Source organism: Oncorhynchus clarkii, chromosome 9 (genome assembly GCF_045791955.1).
Source record: "Oncorhynchus clarkii lewisi isolate Uvic-CL-2024 chromosome 9, UVic_Ocla_1.0, whole genome shotgun sequence".
Taxonomy (NCBI): Eukaryota; Metazoa; Chordata; class Actinopteri; order Salmoniformes; family Salmonidae; genus Oncorhynchus; species Oncorhynchus clarkii.
Window position 1 is genome coordinate 40,844,440 of NC_092155.1, and position 10,525 is coordinate 40,854,964.

Consider the following 10,525-nt stretch of genomic DNA (forward strand, 5'->3'; position numbering starts at 1 on the left):
GGATAAAGTACTACTGGAATTTATATATACAAACGCATTCGGAAAGTATTCAGACCCCTCTACTTTTTCCACATTGTTAGGTTACAGCCTTATTCTAAAATTGATTAAATAGTTTTTCCCCCCTCATCAATCTACAGACAATACCCCATAATAACAAAGCAAAAGCAGTTTCAGATTTGTTTTGCAAATGCATTAAAAATAAAAACCTGAAATATCACATTTACACATGTATTCAGACCCTTTACTCAGCATTTTGTTGAAGCACCTTTGGCAGCAATTGCAGCCTTGAGTCTTCTTGGGTATGCTTCTACACCTGCATTGCTTGCTGTTTAGGGTTTTAGGCTGGGTTTATGTACAGCACTTTGAGATATCAGCTGATGTAAGAAGGGCTATATAAATAAATTTGATTTGATGACGCTACAAGCTTGGGACACCTGTATTTGGGAAATTTCGCCCAGTCTTCTCTGCAGATCCTCTCAAGCGTTGTCAGGTCGGATGGGGAGCATCGCTGCACAGCTATTTTCAGGTCTATCCAGAGATGTTCGATCGGGTTCAAGTCCGGGCTCTGGCTGGGTCACTCAAGGACATTGAGAGACTTGTCCCGAAGCCACTCCTGCGTTGTCTTGGCTGTGTGATTAAGGTCATTGTCATTTTGGAAGGGGAACCTTCGCCCCAGTCTGAGGTACTGAGAGCTCTGGAGCAGGTTTTCATCAAGAATCTCTGTACTTTGCTCAGTTAATCTTTTCCTCGATCCTGACTAGTCTTTCAGTCCCTGCCGCTGAAAAACATACCCACAGCACGATGCTGCCACCACCATGCATCACAGTAGGGATGGTATTAGCCTGGTGATGAGTGGTGCCTGGTGTCCTCGACATGACGCTTGGCATTCAGGCCAAAGTGTTCAATCTTGGTTTAATCAGACCAGAGAGTCCTTTGGGTGCCTTTTGGCAAACTCCAAATGGGCTGTCGTGCCTTTTACTGAGAAGTGGCTTCAGTCTGGCCACTCAACCATAAAGGCCTGATTGATGGAGTGCTGCAGCAAAGGTTGTCCCATCTCCGCAGAGGAACTCTAGAGCTCTGTCAGTGACCATTGGGCTCTTGGTCACCTCCCCGAATTGCTCAGTTTGGCTGGGCGGTCAGCTCTAGGAAGAGTCTCTTGGTGGTTCCAAACTTCTTCCATTTAAGAATGATGGAGGCCACTGTGTTCTTGGGGATCTTCAATGCTGCAGAAATGGTTTTGTACCCTTCCCCAGATCTGTGCCTCAACACAATCCTGTCTCTGGGCTCTATGGACAATTCCTATGACCTCATGGCTTGGTTTTTACATGCACTGTCAACTGTGGGACTATAGATAGGTGTGTGCTTTTCCAAATAATGTCCAATCAAGTGAATTTACCACAGGTGGACTCCAATCAAGTTTCAGAAACATCTCAAGGATGATCAATGGAAACCGGATGCACCTAAGCTCAACTTCGAGTCTCATAGCAAAGGGTCTAAATACTTATATAAATAAGGTACCAGTTGTTTTATTTATTTGTAAAAACTTCCAAAAAACTGTTTTCGCTTTGTCTTTATGGGGTATTGTGTGTAGATTGATGACAATTATACATTTTTAGCATCAATTTTGGAATAACGCTGTAACGTAACAAAGTGAGGAAAAAGTGAAGGGGTCTGAATACTTTCCAAAGGCACTGTAAATGCCTTGAATATTTCACATTTTGGAGAATCTCTTATACAATGGGTTAAAGTTATGTATAGTAACCCTAGGTGTAAAATAGTAAATAATGGCTACTTCTCAGAAAGTATTAAACTGTCAAGAGGAGAAAAACAAGTTTGTCCATTATAAGCATATCTATTTATTATGTCCATCAAAATGTTAGCTATTAAATCAAATCCAATTTTATTGGTCACATACACATGGTTAGCAGATGTTAATGCGAGTGTAGCGAAATGCTTGTGCTTCTAGTTCCGACCGTGCAGTAATCTAATAATTTCACAACAACTACCATATTTACACAAGTGTAAAGGATTGAATAAGAATATGTACATATAAATATATGGATGAGCGATGGCCGAACGGCATAGGCAAGATGCAGTAAATGGTATAGAGTACAGTATATACATATAAGATGAGTAATGTAGGGTATGTAAACATTATGTAAAGTGGCATTGTTTAAAGTGACTAGTGATACATTTATTACATCCAATTTTTTATTATGAAAGTGGCTAGAGATTTGAGTCAGTATGTTGGAAGCAGCCACTCAATGTTAGTGATGGCTGTTTAACAGTCTGATGGCCTTGAGATAGAAGCTGTTTTTCAGTCTCTCGGTCCTAGCTTTGATGCACCTGTACTAGAGGTCGACCGATTATGATTTTTCAACACCGATACCGATTATTGGAGGACCAAAAAAGCCGATACCGATTAATCGGCCGGTTTTTAAAATAGATTTGTGATAATGACAATTACAACAATACTGAATGAACACTTATTTTAACTTAATATAATACATCAATCAAATCAATTTAGCCTCAAATAAATAATGGAACATGTTCAATTTGGTTTAAACAAAGTGTTGGAGAAGAAAGTAAAAGTGTGCTATGTAAGAAAGCTAACATTTAAGTTCCTTGCTCAGAACATGAGAACATATGAAAGCTGGTGGTTCTTTTTAACATGAGTCTTCAATATTCCCAGGTAAGAAGTTTTAGGTAGTAGTTATTACAGGAATTATATGACTATTTCTCTCTATACCATTTGTATTTCATTACCCTTTGACTATTGGATGTTCTTATAGGCACTTTAGTATTGCCAGTGTAAAAGTATAGCTTCCGTCCCTCTCCTCGCTCCTACCTGGGCTCGAACCAGGAACACATCGACAACAGCCACCCTCGAAGCAGCGTTACCCATGCAGAGCAAGGGGAACAACCACTCCAAGTCTCAGAGCGAGTGACGTTTGAAACGCTATTAGCGCGAACCCTGCTAACTAGCTAGCCATTTCACATCTGTTACACCAGCCTAATCTCGGAAGTTGATAGGCTTGAAGTCATAAACAGCGCAATGCTTGAAGCACAAGGAAGAGATGCTGGCAAAACGCACTAAAGTGCTGTTTGAATGAATGCTTACGAGCCTGCTGGTGCCTAACACCGCTCAGTCAGACTGCTCGATCAAATCATAGACTTAATTATAACATAATAACACAGAAATACGAGCCTTAGGGCATTAATATGGTCAAATACGGAAACTATCATCCCGAAAACAAGACGTTTATTCTTTCAGTGAAATATGGAACCGTTCCGTATTTTATCTAACGGGTGGCATCCATAAATCTAAATATTCCTGTTACATTGCACAACCTTCAATGTTATGTCATAATTACGTAAAAGTCTGGCAAATTAGGCGGCCAAAACTGTTGCATATACACTGACTCTGTGTGCAATGAACGCAAGAGAAGTGACACAATTTCACCTGGTTAATATTGCCTGCTAACCTGGATTTCGTTTAGCTAAATATGCAGGTTTAAAAATATATACTTCTGTGTACTGATTTTAAGTAAGGCATTGATGTTTATGGTTAGGTATACATTGGAGCAACGATAGTCCTTTTTCGCGAATATGCACCGCATCGATTATATGCAACGCAGGACACGCTAGATAAACTAGTAATATCATCAACCATGCGTAGGTAACTAGTGATTATGATTGATTGATTGTTTTTTATAAGATAAGTTTAATGCTAGCTAGCAACTTACCTTGGCTTACTGCATTCGCGTAACAGGCAGGCTCCTCGTGGAATGCAATGTAATCAGGTGGTTAGAGCGTTGGACGAGTTAACTGTAAGGTTGCAAGATTGAATCCCCGAGCTGACAAGGGAAGAATCTGTCGTTCTGCCCCTGAACGAGGCAGTTAACCCACCGTTCCTAGGCCGTCATTGAAAATAAGAATTTCTTCTTAACTGACTTGCCTAGTTAAATAAAGATTAAATAAAGGTGTAAAAACGTTTTTTTTTTTTAAATAACTAAAAATCGGCCAAATTGGTGTCCAAAAATACCGATTTCCGATTGTTGAAAATCGGTCCTAATTAAATCGGCCAATCCGATTAAGAGGCTCCTCTGTCCTCCACTCGTTACCTGTATTAATGGCACCTGATTTAACTTGTTATCAGTATAAAAGACACCTGTCCACAACCTCAAACAGTCACACTCCAAACTCCACTATGGCCAAGACCAAAGAGCTGTCAAAGGACACCAGAAACAAAATTGTAGACCTGCACCAGGCTGGGAAGACTGAATCTGCAATAGGTAAGCAGCTTGGTTTGAAGAAATCAACTGTGGGAGCAATTATTAGGAAATGGAAGACATACAAGACCACTGATAATCTCCCTCGTTCTTGGGCTCCACTCTAGATCTCACCCCGTGTCAGCGCCGTGTGTATAGGTGGCAGGGAAGTCAGGCACAGGAGAGTCAAAATGGAGTGTAAATGGAGTATTTTAATAAATGTCCACGGAACATGCTCCATAACACTTAAAGTACAGACATGAACATACATGGGTACGAGGACCCGTCGCGAACAACACAACAAATAAACAACACTGACAATAAAACAATCTCTGACAAAGACATGAGGGGAAACAGAGGGTTAAATACACAACAGGTAATGAATGAGATTGAAAACAGGTGTGTGGGAAGACAAGACAAAACCAATGGAAAATGAAAAATGGATCAATGATGGCTAGAAGACCGGTGAAGTCGAACGCCGAGCACCGCCCGAACAAGGAGAGGCAACGACTTCGGAAGAAGTCGTGACACCCGGAGGGGTTCAAATGATCAAAAGAACGGTGAGCAAAAATCCCAGAACCACACGGGGGACCTAGTGAATGACCTGCAGAGAGCTGGGACCAAAGTAACAAAGCCTACCATCAGTAACACACTACGCCGCCAGGGACTCAAATCCTGCAGTGCCAGACGTGTCCCCCTGCTTAAGCCAGTACATGTCCAGGCCCGTCTGAAGTTTGCTAGAGAGCATTTGGATGATCCAGAAGAAGATGGGGAGAATGTCATATGGTCAGATGAAACCAAAATATAACTTTTTGGTAAAAACTCAACTCGTGGGCCTCCCGGGTGGCGCAGTGGTTAAGGGCGCTGTACTGCAGCGCCAGCTGTGCCATTAGAGTCCTGGGTTCGCGCCCAGGCTCTGTCGTAACCGGCCACGAACGGGAGGTCCGTGGGGCGACGCACAATTGGCCTAGCGTCGCCCGGGTTAGGGAGGGCTTGGTCGGTAGGGGTGTCCTTGTCTCATCGCGCACCAGCGACTCCTGTGGCGGTCTGGGCGCAGTGTACGCTAGCCAAGGTGGCCAGGTGCACAGTGTTTCCTCCGGCGCATTGGTGCGGCTGGCTTCCGGGTTGGATGTGCGCTGTGTTAAAGAAGCAGCGGCTTGGTTGGTTGTGTATCGGAGGACGCATGACTTTCAACCTTCGTCTCTCCCAAGCCCGTACGGGAGTTGTAGCGATGAGACAAGATAGTAGCTACTACAACAATTGGATACTACGAAATTGGGGAGAAAAAAAAGGGGTAAAATTTTTAAAAAAAAAAAAAAAAAAAATTTAAAACTCAACTCGTCATGTTTGGAGGACAAAGAATGCTGAGTTGCATCCAAAGAACACCATATCTACTGTGAAGCATGGGGGTGGAAACATCATGCTTTGGGGCTGTTTTTCTGCAAAGGGACCAGGACGACTAAAGGACAGAATGAATGGGGCCATGTATCGTGAGATTTTGAGTGAAAACCTCCTTCCACCAGCAATGGCATTGAAGATGAAACATGGCTGGGTCTTTCAGCATGACAATGATCCCAAACACACCGCCCGGGCAACAAAGGAGTGGCTTCGTAAGAAGCATTTCAAGGTCCTGGAGTGGCCTAGCCAGTCTCCAGATCTCAACCCCATAGAAAATCTTTGGAGGGAGTTGAAAGTCTGTGATGCCCAGCAACAGCCCCAAAACATCACTGCTCTATAGGAGATCTGCATGGAGGAATGGGCCAATAGCAAAAAAATAAATAAATAAATAAATATATATATATATATATATATATATATATATATATATATATGGTATATAACAAAGTATTGAGATAACTCCATCCATCCAACTCCATCCAGTTAAAGAGATAGATTGGCGGGGTTGAGTGGAGCTGAAGGGTGGGACTAACAATGTAAAATAATGTAAAATATACTGTGTCAGTAAAATGTATATAGGTTCAGAACTTATGTGAAACACCAGTCACTGACACTGGACAGAGGAACTCTGACTAGAAGACCAGCCTCCCGGAGTTGCCTCTTCACTGTTAACGTTGAGACTGGTGTTTTGTAGATACTATTTAATGAAGCTGCCAGTTGAGGACTTGAGGCTTCTGTTTCTCAAACTAACACTAACGTACTTGTCCTCTTGCTCAGTTGTGCACCGGGGCCTCCCACTCCTCTTTCTATTCTGGTTAGAGCCAGTTTGCCCTGTTCTGTGAAGGGAGTAGTAAGTACACAGCGTTGTACGAGATCTTCAGGTTCTTGGCAATTTCTCGCAAGGAATAGCCTTCATTTCTCAGAACAAGAATAGACTGACGAGTTTCAGAAGAAAGTTATTTGTTTCTGGCCATTTTGAGCCTGTAATTTAACACACAAATGCTGATGCTACAGACTCAACTAGTCTAAAGGAGGCCCCGTTTTATTGCTTCTGTAAATCAGCACAGTTTTCAGCTGTGCTAACATAATTATAAAAGGGTTTTCTAATGATCAATTAGCCCTTTAAAATGATACACTTGGATTAGCTAACCCAATGTGCCATTGGAACACAGGAGTGATGGTTGCTGATAATGGGCCTCTGTACACCAATGTCAATTTTCCATAAAAAAAAATCCAGCTTCAAGTCATTTACAACAATGTCTACACTGTATTTCTGATAAAATTTTATTTTAAATGGACAAAAAAAATTGCTTTTCTTTAAAAAAACAAGGACATTTCTAAGTGACCCCAAACTTTTGAACAGTAGTGTATATATTTTTTCAATCGACACACAATACCCCATAATGGCAAAGCGAAACCAGGTTTTTAGAAAATATTCAATGTTTATTAAAAATAAAAAAACGTATTTACATAAGTATTCATACCCTTTGCTATGAGACTGGAAATTGAGCTCAGGTGCATCCTGTTTCCGTTGAGCATCCTTGAGATGTTTCTAGAACTTGATTGAAGTCCACCTGGGGTAAATTCAATTGACTGGACATGATTTGAAAAAGCACACCTGTCTACATAAGGTCCCACAGTTGACAGTGCATGTCAGAGCAAAAACCAAGTAGGAATTGTCCGTAGAGCTCCGAGACAGGATTGTGTTGAGGCACATATCTGAGGCACAAAAAAGAAAGCAAAGTTAACTGAACTAAATGTCTATCGCCCTGTAGCACTCACTTCTGTCATCATGAAGTGCTTTGAGAGACTAGTCAAGGAACATATAACCTCTCACTTACCCGACACCCTAGACCCACTTCAATTTGCTTACCACCACCAATAGATCCACAGACGATGCAATCGCCATCACACTGCACAATCCCATCTGGACAAGAGGAATACCTATGTAAGAATGCTGTTCATTGACTATAGCTTAGCATTCAACACCAAAGTACCCTTTATGCTCATCATTAAGCTCGAGACCTGGGTCTGAACACCGCCCTGTGCAACTCGGTCCTGGACTTCCTGACGGGCCGCCCCAGGTGGTGAAGGTAGGAAACAACACCTCCACTTTGCTGATCCTATACACAGGGGCCCCACAAGGGTGCATGCTCATCCCCTTCCTGTACTCCCTGTTCACCCATGACTGCGTGGCCACGCAAGCCACCAACACAATCATCAAGTTTGCAGATGACAACAGTAGCACGCCTGATTACCAACAATGACGAGACATCCTACAGGGAGGAGGTGAGGGCCCTAGGAGTGTGGTGCCAGAACAATAACCTCAACAAAACAAATTAGCTGATCGTGGACTTCAGGAAACAGCAGAGGGAGCACCCCCCTACCCACATCAAAGGGACCGCAGAGGAGAATCACTGACACATCACTGACAAACTGAAATAGTTCACCCACACAGACAATGTGGTGAAGATTGTGCTCTTCAACCTCAGGAGGCGTGGCACCTAAATTTGGCTTGGCACCTAAAACCCTCAAGCTTTTAGAGATGCACAATTGAGTGCATCCTGTCGGGCTGTATCACCGCCTGGGCTCTCCAGAAGGTGGTGAGGTCTGCCCAACGCATCACCGGGGGCAAACGACCTGCCCTCTAGAACACCTACACCACAGAAAGGCAAAAAAGATCATCAAGGACAACAACCACCCAAGCCACTGCCTGTTCATCCCGCTATCATTTAGAAGGCGAGGTCAGTGCAAGTGCATCAAAGTTGGGACCTTGAGATGGATTCTGTTTTTCAGTCTCAAGGCCATCAGACTGTTAAATAACCATCACTAGCACATTAGAGACTGCTGCCCTATATACATAGACTTGAAATCAAAGGCCACTTTCATAATGTTTACATATTTTGCATTACTCATCTCATATGTACACACTGGATTCTATTCTACTGTATTTTAGTCTATGCCGCTCTGATATTGCTTGTCCAAATATTGATATATTCTTAATTCCATTCCTTTAGATGTGTATTGTGAAATTGTTAAGATATTACGTCACTGTTGGAGCTAGAAACACAAGCATTTCCCTACACTCGCAACAACATCTGATAAACGTGTATGTGACCAATAACATTTCATTTGATTAGAAGGGCCTTGGTAAGGGAGGTGACCAAGAACCCAATGGTCACTCTGACAGAGCTCTAGAGTTCCTCTGTGGAGACGGGAGAACCTTCCAGAAGGAAAACCATCTCTACAGCACTCCACCAATCAGGCCTTTATGGTAGCGGCCAGATGGAAGCAACTTCTCATTAAAAAAGGCACATGACAGCCAGCTTGGAGTCTGCCAAAAGGCACCTAAAAGACAAACAAGATTCTCTGGTCTGATGAAACCAAGATTGATCTCCTTTGCTGAATGCCAAGGGTCACATCTGGAGGAAATCTGGCACCATCCCTACAGTGAAGGATGTTGGCAGCATCATGTTTTACAGGATGTTTTTCAGTAGCAGGGCCTGGGAAACTAATCAGGATCGAGGAAAACATGAACCGAGCAAAGTACAGAGTGATCCTTGATGAAAATCTGCTCCAGAGCTCTCAGGACCTCAGACTGGGGCGAAGGTTCACCTTCCAGCAGGACAATGACCCTAACTATACAGCCAAGACAACGCAGAATAGCTTCAGGAGAAGTCTCTCAATGTCCTCGACTGGCCCAGCCAGAGCCCGGACATGAACCCAATCGAACATCTCTGGAGAGACCTGAAAATAGCTGTGCAGCTACGCTCCCCCGCCAACCTGACAGAGCTTGAGAGGATCTGCACAGAATAATGTGAGAAACTCCCCAAATACAGGTGTCCCAAGCTTGTAGCATCATACCCAAGAAGACGAGGCTGTAATCGCTGCCAACGGGGCTTCAACAAAGTACTGAGTAAAGGGTCTGAATACTTAAGTAAATGTGATTTCATTATTTATTTTAAGCAAAAATCTCTAAAAACCTGTTTCCTTTTCATTAAGGGGGATTGTGTGTAGTTTGGTGGGGGGGGGGGGGGGGGGGCTATTTTATCCATTTTAGAATAAGGCTGTAACATAACAAAATGTGGAAAAAGTCAAGGGGTCTGAATACTTTCCAAATGCACTGTATATGTTGCTAATATCTAGGTAGGTAGCTAGCTATATAGCTTCTTTGCAAAAAAACTAGCCTTGTACTCATGGCACAAATACCTGACTGCTACTAGGATAGTTCTGTACAAGACAAGTCCAAATTCATAATACAAATATTAGTTCAATAAAATATGGAACAGTAGATTAATGGGATCAAGGTAGCTAATAGATGTCAGCAATGCTGTCAGCTGGAGGTGACTTGCAGCATGCTAATTAGAATTTTCTACAAATAGTAAAATAGAGCCTAATATATTGATAAGTCACTTTGTCTGAAAGATTTATCAAAACATCACGCCAGGCTAAGCCTAAAATTGAAGATGCACTATGCAGAAATCGCTCCGCCATTTCCTGGTTGATATGTTATTAGTTTGCCTAATTTCAGTTTGTGACAAAACAAGCGAGTTTAGTGTAGATAATAATTGTACCATCTAAACCATTGTGAAATACATTTTCCATAAGCAAAATATTGTATTTTCAGCTGTTTGACACTGGTGTTCAAAACCAAAAGTAAATTAAAATACTAGAACAAAACATAAGCACTGGAAGCATAGAAGTAGCACACATGGAACAGATCTAGCGTTTCTTAAGACTTGCTTTGAATGAGAATGACAGATATTTAATTCACATTTCTATGCGAATTACATAATTGCAGCTTTAAATGGTGAAAAAACGATTGGAAGCGTTTCAGTGTTTGACCGCTAGGTTTT